General features: G+C 46.5%; 1 protein-coding gene across 1 annotated transcript in view; it reads right to left on the bottom strand.

Annotated features, from left to right (window-relative positions):
* The window catches only part of NXN (nucleoredoxin), a 149,797-nt gene that overhangs the window by 120,227 nt on the left and 15,804 nt on the right, over positions 1 to 13,766 (bottom strand). The window lies entirely within an intron of this gene.

The raw sequence follows: 13,766 nt of genomic DNA, 5'->3' as shown, positions 1-13,766 counted from the left end.
ACCCTTAGATGTATCACTTGACAAACACAGTTTAAATGTTAATTAGCTGACAACACTTAGAAATCAGAAGATGCCACATACTGTGAACATTTTGGAAGATTCGACCTCCCAGCTCTGCATTCCAGAATGGCTACCCCTTTGAGATGAAGGATGCTCTCACCAGTTCGGCCCAGACTCCCTATCACCTCCGCACGGGATGGAGCTGAAGCAAAACCAAGTTACTTTTTACTCCTAAATCTCTACGAAAAGCTAGGAAATAGAAGATATATGAGAAAGGATGTACGATTCTAGACAAATGGGCAAGGAGCATGTTTCTTTGCAGAAGCCCCCCATTATAACAAATCGAGGGGTCCAGCACAAGTGCCTCAAAGTGGACCACAGGGCCACGGCACACACAGCTGGCCCAACACCTCTGCCCACCTTCGGCTGTCAGGGGCAGCCCCCTCCCATTGCTCCCACTACTTAGCTCTCGGATGACTTTTTTTTTTTTTTAACCTTTTTTCTCTAGAATCTTGTCAATTCTGCCCTTTCACAGAAATGCTAACCTTTCAGAGATGATCAGCCAATCAGGAGCTCCTCTGGGTTGGGTCTACAAACCACAGCCTGGAAATGTCCCTGGGGTCCTGGGACCTTGGCTGTTTTCACCCTGTTGGCTGCTCAAAGGGCTCTTTCTTTGCTGCCATAGACATTCTTTCCTGGGGTATGGAGAGACACGTGTGTGTGTGTGTGTGTGTGTGTGTGTGTGTGTGTGTTGGGGAGCTGGGTTAACTAAAAGGAGACAAGGGGTTGATGGATTGTATGTGCTTGAAAATTCAGAAGGCCGTCTTCGGAGGACTGAAAGTTTGAACTATTCTCCTGAATTCTCTCTTTTCTAAGAGTGTTTGGTGTGCTCAAGACCCTAGCCTGCCCTATCTCCAGTAATACCCCAGCTGAGAAATTCCTGCCAAAGACAGGCCATATTTGCTTCCAAATGTGCCTTAAAAATGTGATTAGCCAAAAAAAAAAAAAAGTGATTAACCAGGTGATTCTGCCACTTACTAGCTCTGTGGACACATCTTTCCATCTCTCTGGGCCTCAGTTTCCTCATCTGTGAAATGGGGGTAATAGTGCCTACCTCACAAGTTCTTGTGAAAATTAAACGAGGCAGCACATGGAAGTACTTCCCATGATGGTGCTCCTCGCTTGGAAGAAGCCTCCGTGTGACAGCCTGGGTCAGTTACTAGGCCATTCAGCACAGCCGCGGGGGCAGGTTCTGGAAGCAGAGGGCCAAGCTTAAATACTGGCTCAACCACTGATCAGCGTGACTGGCAAAACTACTCATTCCAACAGTGCCTCCCTCAAAGATTATGTTGAGACAGGGAAACTGAAGCGACCCCATGAAAGGAAAAGCTGTTTTTCTCCTTTGCCTCTTTTCCTGCTTCTCTTCTTGCTAGGACTGGTACCCCCGCCTTCCATCTACCTTAATGAACGTCTACCTTGTAAAGGCCAGGGAATTAATGATTTCTTTGGAGTCTTCCAGCATAAGAGAGAACATCTAAGGAGAGTCCAGTGAGGGCCCCATGAACGTTTTTCAAGACCATGGACTCCAAACACCTTGAAGCAAGTCCCCTGGCCCCAGGGCATAAACGACTTATGGAGGACCGCTGAGCTCTCGTCTTTGTTCAACCAGTTCCTAGATGCCTGAGAGGACACGGACACCAGACCACTGTCCTCAGTAACAACCCCAGACCCAAAGCAAAGACAAGACTCACGCTCCTTTTCCTTTCCAAGTCTCCCAGATGCTCTGTATTTGCTCTTCCTAGATCTTTAATAAACTCTGCTCTTACTTCCTCTCAGCTCACATTTGATTTCCATCCTGTAGGAAGCCAAGGGCCGTTTTGGCTGGTCCTGTGGGACCCCACTCAGGGTCCTCAGACCCGGCCTCCTGCATCAGTGTGAGAATTAATTAATTAATTAATTTATTTATTTATTTTTATTTGACAGAGAGAGAGACAGCGAGAGAGGGAATACAAGCAGGGGGAGAGGGAGAGGGAGAAGCAAGCTTCCCACGGAGCAGAGAGCCTGATGTGGGGCTCGATCCCAGGACCCTGGGATCATGACCTGATCCGAAGGCAGACGCTTAACAACTGAGCCACCCAAGTGCCCCTAATGTGAGAATTTAAATAAATACATACAAAACACTTAGGGCCTGGCAGAGTGCACACCCAATAAATGGAAGCTATAATTCTTACCCTTATTATGATTCTTTATTCTCAGCATCCCCTTCATTTATGGGTCTCATTCTAGATCACAAAGCACTAGATACCTGAGTACAGTGGTCACCTAAAAGCATATTAACACCAATAACCATCAGGGCCTGAGACGGACCAGAGCTGCAATGACTACTGGGTCTCATACGGGAAGGAAGGATATATCTCACAGATACTCTGGACTCTACATGTATGAATGACGGACCACGAAACTGTACCCACTCACTTTCTTTTTTTTTTTTTTTTTTTAAAGATTTTATTTATTTATTTGAGAGAGAGAGAGAGCACATGAGAGGGGGGAGGGTCAGAGGGAGAAGCAGACTCCCCGCTCAGTAGGGAGCGCGATGCGGGACTCGATCCCGGGACTCCAGGATCATGACCTGAGCCGAAGGCAGTTGCTTAACCAACTGAGCCACCCAGGCGCCCCCCACTCACTTTCTTAAACATTATGGGCAGGCAGAATGGGGTTCCCATGCACTCAACTAAATTTTACATATGCATGTCCTATGTACCAGGCACTGTGGTACATGCTGGGAACGTAACAGTGACAAGCACGGGGAATACGCATTTTTAAAAAGCTCCCCAGTTGACTCTGAATATCAGCCAAGGTTGAAAACTTACCACTTGATGTTTCCCTTGGAATAAGCTCTTCAGGCAAATCTAACAGAACTAGGTCCTGACACCATTCCCTGCCTCTCCCCACTGCCCTCTGAGGTTGAGAAGTGTATTCCCTACAAGAATATGGGATCCACACTTAAGAACAGGAAGAACAGAGACTAAGTCTCCTCTCCACTGGCCTCCTTTGCTAGCACTACCCCCTTCCTCAGTCTGGAAAAGGGCAGCAAAGTGAAGGCCCTTCAGCCCCCTGGGAGGCTGGGGACTCAGCCTGAGATCCAGCCTGGGAGCAGCAGCTGGAGCTGGTGCAGGCAGACATTACCCATCCTGAGGCCCCAGCGTGCAGGCCCGACACCTTGTGATAACAGCCATTTGGCCAGCAGCTTCTGGGAGAGGATCATGCTGAAACCAAACAGCTCAACAGCCAGGAGTAATTTGCCCCAAGTATCGGTCCTGCTTGGAGGCAAAACAATTAGTAAGTTGATGACAGCCTGATGCGTGAGAAATCATTTTTTAAAAAAGAAGGAAAAGAAGGGTTGCTTAAAAGAAGCCCTTTAACTCAGAAGGCAGTTCCATCCACCTTACAAATTCAGTGCCCTCAGAATACACATCCATCTGTCACAGCAGGGAATCTTTTAACTAGCAAAAGAGCAAGAGAAGGAATTCAGATCAACATCACGGGCTCCAGCAATAAAGCTGGTGCCGATTCACTCCTTTCCCTCGAGGCAGGAAAGAATCAAGGAAGAATTTCAAAATCTTTTTATACAATTAAAGAAAGGGATCCGGTGGGGGAAGGGAGCAAGGACAGAGATCAAGAAGCTTAAGGTTTGCTATTTTCAGCTCAAAATAAATCATGATAAGAAAGGACTAGAAGGTGTGATTTTATTCTTAAGATCTAATCTAAGGCAGGAACAGTATCGAGTGTTTGGGGGGGGAGGGTGGGCTGAATAAATGGTCAGGCCAGTACCAATCTTCTCACCCCTCCTCCAGCCCCCCAAAACAAAACCAGAGCTTGTCACATGCTGCTTCCAGAATTTTATAATCTTAAATTACAGCTTTCAAATAATTCAGATTCCACTCTTAACAAACTTCAGAGATGCGAGGCAGATGACAAAGAAAATCCAGCAAAACATATCCAAAGAACTGTACACAATCAAAATGGTAGCAGAGAAAAGAACAAGACAATATGGTAATTTTGGCACAAGAGGAGCCGCAAATTACACACCAAACCAGTAAAAAGGGCTCCATAAGAAATATACTTTCATGGGGCGCCTGGGTGGCTCAGTCAGTTGGGCGTCTGCCTTCAGCTCAGGTCATGATCCCAGGGTCCTGGGATCGAGCCCCGCATCGGGCTCCCTGCTCAGTGGGAAGTCTGTTTGTCCTCCTGCCCCACCCCCCTGCTCACGCGCTCTCTTCCAAATAAACAAATAATTAATTTAAAAAAAAGAAATATACGTTCATGGGGCACCTGGGTGGCACAGTCAGTTAAGCGTCTGCCTCCTGGTTTTGGCTCAGGTCAAGATCTCCTCGTGGTGGGATCAAGCCCTGGGGCTCCGAGCTCAGCAGGGAGTCTGCTTGAAGATTCTCTCCCTACCCCACTTGTGTTCACTCTCTCCCTAAAATAAATAAATCTTAAAATATATATATATATATATATATATATATATATACACACACACACACACATTCATGATTTCCCCAAATGACTTTAGCATCTGCTGTTGTAATGATCGCTTTCTAAAAATCTGACTCTTACATGGTCCAATCACTGTTTATGAAGCAAACGCAAAGTAAAATGGGTAGAACCCTAGTCCTGTGCATTATTAAAAAGCATTTCCTTGGCAGAGCCAATTAAGTTCTTTGAAAACACACATCCGTGGGCTGCTGGGCAATTTCAAGGTCTACAGGTATTAGGACCGGCGGCCCAGGGCTGGGATGTGTTTGGTGCTTCCTTTCAGCAGATCACAACTACATTTTCGTTTGTCCTCCTCAGAGAGTCCTTCCTTAAATCAGTGACAAAAATGTACGTATGCTAATCTAGGTTCATACACACATAAATCCACGTGCACGCACGAGGTTGTAAGATGCATCTCCTCCCCCCAAAAAGCCTTTCTCCTTATTTTAAGATTTACTAGCTCAGCAGTCCCGAGATTAGAACTTCCTAACGATTGCAAAGTTGGAGATTAAGTGGTGTAGCCGCAGTACTCAGGAACCAGACTGCAGTTTCTGCTGCCTCTTCTCTCCGCAGAGATGGCCAAGTTCTCTTTCTGCAGACATGGGTGGTTAAATCCAGTCTTTTTCAATAAATACATTTTAAAAATGTGAGCCAGGGGGTGTCTGTCAGCTGTGGGGAAACAAACCTCCTGCTTACAGGCACTCTCCTGGCAGAGGGTGGCAACCCCGCTTCCATGTATGGAAGTGAACGAAAGCAGTAAAACCTCAGGCATGAGTCTGGGCAGGGCTGGGGGGTGGGGGCAGCATTCCTCACGGTAAAGCCAGCCCTGCCACCCTGCCCTTGGCCGGGGGTCCCGCGGATTCTCTAGTGGAATGGCCATAAGGGCAGGAAGGATGGGGAAGCAGCAAAACAACAGGCCCAGCCCAGTCAATAGCCAGGAGGCACCCGGGAAGCGGAGGCTGGCTCGGACGGAAGGAGCCAGGCGGGCCCAGGAGCAAAGGCTGAGCCTGGAAAACCAGCGCGCTACTCGGCTCACGCATATGCACTGACCTCAGCGCACTGGAATGCAGAATTCTCCACAATTTGCCATCCATCACCATTGCTCTCACAGGGCCGGCACTAAAGGAAGGGCAGATTTTTGTGTGTGGTCTGACTAAGGCTGAAAGGACAGTGCCCACTTCTTGCCAGGGAAAGTGTGGAAGTTGCAAAAAAGTTCAGGTCACACTGGGCGGGGGAGGGGCTAAAGCCGCCCTGCAGGTGCCATTTACTATATGACTCTGGGTTAGCACCTTCAGGGCTCTGTGCCTCAGTATCCTCGTCTGTGCAATGCGGATAAGAACAGCAGGTGCCCCATGGGGCTGTTGTATGAAACCTGTTGTGCTGTGCCCGGCACAAAATAAACGGTATAGAATGTGAAGTACTGCTACTCACAATAATAAAGTGTAAAGGTTGCTTACTGAAGATTGAGAGCACCCTGCCTAAATGTATAAATCCAAGTGCTACTTTTCAAACTTGTCTTACATTTCACGTTCACACAGTTAGTTGCTCACCCCCTCTGTGGTACACCTTCCCTTGGCTCTGGGATGCCCCACTGTGCCCCTTTCTTTGTTCCTTTGCTGTCCTGTCCCCAGATCCCTGCTGGTGCTCCACAGGACCAGCCCTCAGGCCACCTTCTCTTTCCACACACTCTCTGGAAATCTCAGTCCCTCTCCTGGCTCTATTTGCTGGTGACTCACAGGCCTTTCTGAGGCACAGACCCACCTCTCTGCAAACAACTGAACATCTCTACCAGCTTTTACTCCCCCTAGCCTCCCCTCCAAACCAACACCCTTCCATATCCCGTCTCAGCTGGTGACATACCTCGATGCCATTAACTCCTTCCTGTCTCACTTTGTCTTAGCTCAGGCTGCCATTAACAAGACACCAGAGACTGGGGGGGACTTTTAACAGCAGACATTGATTTCTCGCAGTTCTGGAGGCTGGGAAGTCCAAAATCAAAGCAGTGGTAGATTCGGTGTCTGGTGAGAGCTCTCTTCCTGGTCTACAAGACCCGCTGCCTCACATGAGGGTGTGGGGAGAGCAAGCTCTCATCTCCTCATAAGGGAACTGATTCCATGATGAGGGCCCCATCTCATGACCTCATGGAAACCTAATTACCTCCTGAAGGCGCCGTCTCCAAACGCCATCACACTGGGGGCTAAGGCTTCCACACATTCATTTGGGAGGACATAAATACAGGCATACCTTGTTTTACTGCGCTTCGCTTGACTGTGCTTTACAGATGGCACGTTTTTTAATAACGAAGGTTTGTGGCAAGGCTGTGCTCAGCAAGTCTACAGTGCCATTTTTCCAAAAGCATCTGCTCCCTTTGCATCTCTGTGTCAGATTTTGGCAATCCTTGCAGTATTTCAAACTTTTCCAATATTAGTATATTTGAATTGCTGCAATCTCACGATAAAGCGTTAAGTTTTTATCAACGGGATGAAGAGTTGCTTCTTATGGATAAGCAAAGAAAGTGGTTTCTTGAGATGGAATCTACTCCTGGTGAAGAGACTGTGAAGACTGTTGAAATGACACCGAAGGATTTCGAGTATTACAGAAGGTTGGCTGCTAGAGCAGTGGCAAGGTTTGAGAGGATGGACTCCAGTTTTGAAAGAAGCTCTACTGTGGATCAAATGCTATCAAACAGCATCACAGGCTACAGAGAGATCGTTCTTGAAAGGAAGGGTCAATCGATGCAGCAAACTTCACTGTGGTCTTATTTTAAGAAATGGCCACAGCTGCCCCAACCTTCAGCAACTAGCACCCTGATCAGTCCACAGCTATCAACAAGACCTTCCACCAGCAAAAAAATTGTAACTCACCGAAAGCTCAGACTGGGTTCGCGTTTTTTAGCAATAAAGTATTTTTAATCAAGGTAGGTACATTTTTTAGACATGCTATCGCACACTTAACAGACAACAGTACAGTACAAACACAACTTTTACATGCATTGGGAAATGAAAAAATTCATTTGACTCGCTTTATGGCAATGGTCTGGAACAGAGTCTGCAGTGTCTCCACGGTCTGTCTTCGGTCCACGGCAGCCTCCAAAGCCGGGACACGGCCAAAGGTTTTATCTCCAAATGCTTCTCAGACCCACTCCCTCCCTCCCTCCCGTCCCTTCCCCACTGCCCTGTGCAGCTCCCTTGCCATCGTTCCCCCTCGGTCCAATGCTGTCCATGAGAAATGCGGAGAGTTCCTGACTTAACCGCGGTTTGATTTCTCGACTTTACAACGGTGCGAAAGCGATACACATTCAGCGGAAATCGTACTTCAAATTTTGAATTTGGGTCTTTTCCTGGGCTGGTGATATGGGGTGCATCCTCTCTCATGAGGCAGGGCAGAGGCAACAAGCCTCAACGCCCAGCTGGCCACGCGATCACCGGGATGAACAAATACACTTACAACTATTCTGCACTCATACAACCACTGGTTTTTACTTTCAGTAGAGTATTTAATCAATTACAAGAGATAGTCAACACTTTATTATAAAACAGGCTTGGGGCGCCCGGGTCACTCAGTCGTTAAGCGTCTGCCTTCGGCTCAGGTCATGATCCCAGGGTCCTGGGATCGAGCCCCGCATCGGGCTCCCTGCTCCGCGGGAAGCCTGCTTCTCCCTCTCCCACTCCCCCTGCTTGTGTTCCCTCTCTTGATGTCTCTGTCAAATAAATAAATAAAATCTTTAAAAAATAAAAAAATAAAATAAAATAAAACAGGCTTGGTGTTCGATGACTTTGCCCAACTGTAGCCTAATGTAGTGTTCTGAGCATGTTTAAGGTAGGCGAGGCAAGGCTACGACGTTTGGCAGATTAAGTGTACTAAATGCATTTTCAACTTATGATAGCTTCAACTTACGATGGGGTTTATCACAGCAATCTACCTGCAATGTAAAGCTTTTTAGTAGCCACTAAAAAGTAGAAAGAACCTGGTGAAAATAGTTTTGATAATATATCTTACTTAACCCAATATAGCCAAAAGATTATCATTCCAACATGTATTGATTAAAAAAAAAAAGTATTGGGGCGCCTGGGTGGCTCAGTTGGTTAAGCAACTGCCTTCAGCTCAGGTCATGATCCTGGAGTCCCGGGATCGAGTCCCACATCGGGCTCCCTGCTCGGCGGGGAGTCTGCTTCTCCCTCTGACCCTCCTCCCTCTCATGCTCTCTGTCTCTCATTCTCTCTCTCTCAAATAAATAAATAAAATCTTTAAAAAAAAAAAAAAAAAAAGTATTAATGAGATAGCTTACATTCTTTTCTTGGTACCACGTTCTGACATCCGGTATATATTTAACACGGCACATCGCAGTCAGGACTAGTCACATTTCAAGGTACTCGATGTCACACATGGCTAGAAGCTATTGGACAGTGTGGCTCTGGTCTCTTTCCCTCAAGTCCATTGTCTACATGGTTACGATGGTTATCTAATCTGATTGTGGAAGGTCCCTTCTTAGAACGCAACAGTGGCTCCCATCAGGACACAGTCCTGCACCCTAAAGCCCCTTCACCTTCTGCCCCCTACTCGTCCATCCAGCCTCGTCCCTCACCCTTTATTCCCCCTCCCCCCTCTCATGTTAGGCCCCAGCAATGAGGAACCAACTGCAAAATGCAGATTGTATAACAGTGAGTATGGTATGATACTAATTTTTTTTTAAGATTTTATTTTATTTTTATTTTTAAGGTACTCAGTTGGTAGGGTGTGTGCCTTTGGCCCGGGTCGTGGTCTCGAGGTCTAGGGATCAAGCCCCGTGCGGGGCTCCCTGCTCGGCAGGGAGTCTGCTTTTCCCTCTCTCTCTGCCCCTCTCCCTCTCTCGTGCTCTCTCTCAAATAAATAAATAAATAAGATTTTATTTTTAAGTAATCTCTACACCCAATGTGGGGCTTGAACTCACAACCTCAAGATCAAGAGTTGCACGCTTCACCAACTGAGCCAGCCAGGCGCCCCCTAATTTTGTTTTAAACATATTTATGCACAGATATCTATAAAATGTGTGAGAGTACAGATGACAGGTATACATTTGCATAGAAAAAACTCCAGAAAGATAGGCACCAAAATGTAAGAAATCATGACCTCTGGTTGGCGGAATCTGGATGATCCTGAGCATGTTTCCTTTTGCAAATTTGTATTTTCTCATTTTTTTTTTATAACCCCACAATTAAAAAAGGTAGTGGGAATAAAGGAACCTGCTGAAGGCGTGGGCCCTAAAGCCAAGCACGATTAAATTACAAAGGCCACTTTGCATGTTTAGCATTATATACTGGAAAAATGGGTTCGGTCAATTATTCATGAATTCCATATTTGTAAATTTGCCTACTTGCTCAAATTTATTTGTAACCCTCAAATCGACCTAGTGACGCCTTTGCGGTCATTCACAGACATGCACTGGTGAAAAATCTGAGTCACCTGCCTGCCACACGTGTCCCAGTGGAGGTCAAACTAGGCAGCACGTGGCCTTCTTGCTTCAGCTCATCCTATAAACAAGTGTCCCTTACATGGTCTGTTTAGTGCCACATTTTTTGCATTTCTGTGCTTTTTGTGGGTGATCTCACTGTTTAAAAGGGCCCCCAAGCATCATGCTGAAGTGCTGTCCAGTGTTCCTGAGTGCAAGAAGCCTGCGTCGTGTCCTAAGGAGAAAGATAAGCTTCGCTTAGACACGGGTTATATTGCCATGGCCATAAGTTCAATATTCCTGAATCGACAGTCTGTGTTGAATGCGGTGTCATAAAGCAGAAACACGAATAAAACAAGCTCTGTGCGTGGTCCCCGGGGAGGGAGGTGACTGCACGCACACACACACACGGTCACCACGGCTCCGTGCCACATCATCTCTTTGGAGAGCAAACTGCAAAGCACCACTTTAAGAAGACTGTGCTGGGTTCCTGGAAGTATTTTAAAGCACACCAAGATGATGCATTATTAAGAACTGGCTTGAGGAATGATTCCCACCCCGAAGGTTCAGGACATTTAAATTCTCCCTCTAGTGCAATAGCTGGTCTGGCCCAGCAGTCCCCTTTCCAGACTCGAGGCTGCAGCCAAGTGTGTGTCCAGGGAGGGCTGCTCTGTGCTGACTGGGCTCTTCTGTACTCCAGCTTCCATCCTCCTGCTCAGGTCGGAACGACCTCCTGGAGACACAGGGCAAGTTCCCGCGACCCCAGGCCCCGTGGCGAGGTACCCGGGGATCAGGTCCCAGCGATCCCTCAACACGGGAAGGGCGCTAACTGCCTGGACAGGCCCCAAGATAACATGCCCTCTCTCTCTTCCCCGCTGGCCCAACAGGAAAAAATACTGTGGCCGCCGAGTCACCCGAATGGAATTTCTCTTTCACACTTAGAAGCCTCATCAGCCTGGACTCACAAATCGAAACACCTGGCTCCTTTTAAATTCCTTTCTTTACATCTCCCATATTTCAGCCTTGCTAATCCCCTTCTTAAGTGCTCAGTGCTGTTGTTCGGTGAAGTAACGTGTTTGTTTTTTCAGCGATGAGTTACAGCCACTTGAGGCTTTCCACAGGGGAGGTCTGACCGGCACCCCGGGCCTGACCCCAGCCCTTCCACAGGAAAGTGGCTCTGCTCTCAGGCACGGGCTCCTGGGACCGGGAAGATCGCAGTCCGGCTGTCTGCAGGCCAAGAGCCACAGAATCACTCGGGAAAAAGAGGACTGCGGCATTTCCCTCTTTTCAGGATGCTTATCTCTCTGGGCTACAAGCAAAATTTGGCAATGTCCTGCGGACGCTGCTGACCATTTTTTAAAGTGCTACCAGGAAGAATATCAAGGAATATCACAGACCCAGCAGTAGGAGACCTGGAACCTAGAGGCTGGTCAGCAATGTGGCTGCATTCGCGCCAGGCCTCAGCTTCCTCAGCTGTAAAGGAAGGGAGTTGCTACATAATCCCCAACATCCTTTCCAGTTTAACATCCAAAGACCCCGTTGCCCAATGTTATATAATAAGAGCATTTGTTTAATTATGATTCAAGCACAAATATATACAGAAGAATGTACGTCCCTGTTTAAGTCTGAGACTTGCCTTTATGCTTGGAAATCCATTCTTCTTTCTACCCGACTCCTGCCAACTCTTCGATTCTTAGTCCCAACCTCTTCATTCTTTCTTCCAATAAATATTTGTGCCTAATTTTCACTAGTAAGTTATACCAAATGGATAAAGGATGAATAACATGATGAAGGGCAGAGAGACCCTGTCCTCAGCAACATTCTGGTCTGGTCGGACAGAACACTCAACAGTCACCACCTCCTGACCAGCCGCCGTGGGCCACCCACCATGCTGAGGGCTTTTTAAATTCTTCATCATCTCAAACCTCCACAGTGGCCCTATAGGGTAGGTACTACTATTCTTCCCATGTTACAGATGGGGAAACGGGACTTGGAAAGATCAGAGTACCTTGCCCAAGATCTCAAAGCTAGAAGATAGGAGAGAGAGGTCTGAGCCAGGTCATCCACGAGAGGGGTCAGCCTCTCTGGCTGCTGTCTGACTAGGTCACAGCTGTCTGATTCAGTTCTTGGAGCTTCTGTTGGCAAGCCCATCCCTATTAGAATCAACTCACCAAACAGCATCCAATAGAGACTCTAAGTTCATATGTAGACGTGTATTTATATATATATATGTATAATATATACACCCATATACACATACACACATACATATATATATACATATACATGTATACACACACACACACAAATTAAAATTAAAAATGCCTCTGAGAGCAGGGACGTCGTCACTAATTTCTCTGCATCCCGACACTGCCTGAGGCAGATGAGACTGACTGAGGCTGGCCAGTGTCAATACAAAGTGATGAAAAGTGCAGGCTTGATTTTGTAATACGAGCGCATACTAAGTGAGAAATCCAGCTTGGGAGCCTCTTAGTCCCTGTCACTGCTCCCCCTCTTCCCAACACTATACAGTAGTGGAAAATTCCCAGAGAAATGTCTTTTCCCTTATTTCACGAACAGAAGCCATTAACCCAGGTTTTCTTCTACATGATCTAATGAAGCACATTAGAAAATGCATTTCTGCAACCTGGCCCACGACGAGGTTCTGGGGTTTGAGTTTGGCCTCTTTGGTACGAAGGCATCTATTTCTTACTACCTGCCACGTCTGGAATCCAGACCTTCTTTTCTCCTTCCAAGCCCAAACCCTGAGAGAGGCCACTATCACTGGGTAAGCAGTCAGCTTCCCGGAGTCTTCATGCATGAAATCGCCCCTCCAAATCCGAATCACCTGAAATGTATTCTCCTGACCACCTGCCAAAGAAACTTTTGTTTTCCTTATAAAAGATAACAATGTTCTCCCTGAGCCGGGGAGGCTCCCTCACTCATCAGTTTCCAAACAGACTTCTCTCTACCGTCTTTCTCTCTCTACCCTCTCCACCGGGTACTTGGTCCTTACTGGTCCTTATTCTCTCCGGAGCTGGATCAAATGAACTTGCTCCTTCTCAACTTTCCCCTTCATTCCCACATGGTTATTTATATCCAGAATCTTTCTTTCTTAATCCACTGGACTACCCTCTCCCTCATTTGAAAAGGTCACTTTCAAGTTAGTCTTTCCAGACAGCTTTCTTGAAGTAGGTTGCCACAAGCTCATTCTTTTCCTCCATGTTACTTTGCTCAGTAAGACGCGATGGTGAGCAAGGTTACTTGCTCATCTTCTGAAAATGCCACTAAACTGCCAACAAGATAAAAGGGGGTAAAAAACCCTATGCTAAAACAAAGCATTCACAAACTAGATGCACACTCTTTCAGGCAAGAGCACCATTATTTTCTTCACATATGTTTTCATTACAAAAGTGATTACATTGAGAGCATTTGTAAATCAGAGACCCACCACCACAGACACCGCTACCCTAACATAATGATAAGCAATTTGGGGTACTTACTTCAAGCTTTCTTCTTATACATCTGTTTAAACAGTGTTATACTAAAATCATGGTATCTCTGTAATTTGGGATCTTTTTTGAATACAGTATCTGAAGCATAGTTCTATGTTCCAGCAAAGGTCATTAACTCCATTTTTAATAGCGGTCCAACATGATTCTGAGACTGTAATTTACTTAACCATTCCATAATGAACATTTAGTGTTCCCAATGTCTTAGTATTATTACACAGCTTGAAAGGATACCTTCGTGAAGATAAGGCGAGGCAAGAATCATTCCAGTTTTGTTCTGACCTATA

Source organism: Phoca vitulina, unplaced genomic scaffold, assembly GCF_004348235.1.
Source record: "Phoca vitulina isolate PV1807 unplaced genomic scaffold, GSC_HSeal_1.0 scaffold40, whole genome shotgun sequence".
Taxonomy (NCBI): Eukaryota; Metazoa; Chordata; class Mammalia; order Carnivora; family Phocidae; genus Phoca; species Phoca vitulina.
Note: the sequence above shows the minus strand (reverse complement) of the source record. Positions and strands in the feature narration are given on the sequence as shown.